Source organism: Dermacentor variabilis, chromosome 3, assembly GCF_050947875.1.
Source record: "Dermacentor variabilis isolate Ectoservices chromosome 3, ASM5094787v1, whole genome shotgun sequence".
In the NCBI taxonomy this organism is placed as follows: domain Eukaryota; kingdom Metazoa; phylum Arthropoda; class Arachnida; order Ixodida; family Ixodidae; genus Dermacentor; species Dermacentor variabilis.
This window is the reverse complement of record NC_134570.1, coordinates 143,537,529-143,539,176: the sequence shown is the minus strand read 5'-3', so window position 1 is coordinate 143,539,176 and position 1,648 is coordinate 143,537,529. Positions and strand designations below refer to the sequence as shown.

Sequence of the window (1,648 nt, the reverse complement as noted above, 5' to 3'; positions counted from 1 at the left end):
GCGCATGGCAGTTTGCATATTTTTACATACGTGCGACCTTGGTTGCGATGATCCACCAAGCAAAATAGATGAAATTTTTTATAGCTGTAATCCACAGTCTTCCATTTTGCTATTAGCTTACGCAAAAGCGCATTTATCTATCATCGTTTCCCTCAGATATTCTTCTAGTAATATTGCAACCCGTCAGTTGCTCAAAGAGGAGTGAAACAAGAAACTAGAAATTTAAGCACACCCAAGGAGAGCGCACTTGGGAAAAGTATGAAAGACGCCAAAAACATTCGGCAATACTCTGTACGACCCTAACTCCTTAAAAAAAGATGATTTCATTTTGGTACAATGAATGTTTTTGAAGGTTTCATCACAGTTAGCAGCCTCAAATACATCCTCTAAAAAAGAGTTCCTCTTTGACATTGTGCCCGTGAAAAAGACATGTTTTTAAGATTTGAATATAGCAGAAGTTGGCAGTAGCGATTGCTGCGAGTGTGGCTTATGGACGAAGATTTTCCACCATTAGCTCTTCCAGAGAAAACACTTTCCATAAATTCACCAAGTATTCATTTGTGAAATTAGAATATTATGAAGCATTTGAATTCTATATTTTTGGGGTGCTTGGATTGCAATTATAGTTCTTTAACCCACATGACTGGACTTTCGCGAATAACATGTATTCATGGGGAAACTATTACTCTTTCAAGAATACCTCCTTGGGTGGAATCTATAGGATGGAATTCCACCCAAGGATGGAATCTATTTATATTGGAAGATGGTGCACATCTTCCAATATAAAAATATTTATTTTATACAATATATACAAAGGTTGATTTTATATTATACGAAGAGTTTTACATTGAAAGGAGTGTGAGCAACATGCCTGCTATTTTTTAAAGTTACGCTCTGCATCAGGAGGACTCTGTTTTGCAGCACGTCACACCACATCTCGTAAGTCAGCTCCCTTTGTAACTCAACACATTAGCATCATAGGTACCCTATATTATGGTGGCATTCAGCAAACAAATAGGTCATCCCACTCTTATTGATTACAGAAAACTGTGGGCAAGAACTTGACAAAGGATGGTTGCACACTGAGCCATTGGGTTGGCTGATTAGCCGTAGTGCTTGCTTTGTTTAGCAGGTCCTCCTTCCTGTTCATTAAAATCTACTCCTCCTCCTTGTTTAGAAGGACATAATTTATGCATCATAGCTATGAAAGCCAGTTACGTCTTGTATGATTATACTTGCGGTAATTTTATTTTGGCAATTAGAGACTATGGGCGAATGTTTATTACTCTCTTCTCTTTCTGCAAAGCATGAGTAAAGCGAGAAAGCCTGCAAGCTGACACATTTAGTTTCTGCTATTGATCCTGAACACCTTTTTCTTTAGTAGGCCCTACACTGGTCAATATTTTCGGCAATAGTTTACAAATCATTATGGGGCGCCTTTTTATACTACAGATTTAATTTCTCTGACAATTTTTCATCAATGACTATAGGAAAAGCTGTGTAGACGTATCGCCATCAAACAGCTGTATTGGCAACACAACAAAGCTGTGTCGCCAATACTGCATAGCTTCTTTAGAAACAGCGTCTGTCTCACACACCTGCATAATATCTCGAACGAGTAATGATAAGAGAACGACATGGCGTAGTT

General features: G+C 38.2%; 1 long non-coding RNA gene across 1 annotated transcript; it reads left to right on the top strand.

Annotated features, from left to right (window-relative positions):
* The first annotated feature begins 886 nt into the window (after nt 1-886).
* Nucleotides 887-1,172, top strand: LOC142574231 (uncharacterized). Its single transcript, XR_012826462.1, has 2 exons — nt 887-939; nt 1,044-1,172. It is a non-coding gene; the product is annotated as an uncharacterized LOC142574231 (long non-coding RNA).
* The last annotated feature ends 476 nt before the right edge of the window (nt 1,173-1,648 follow it).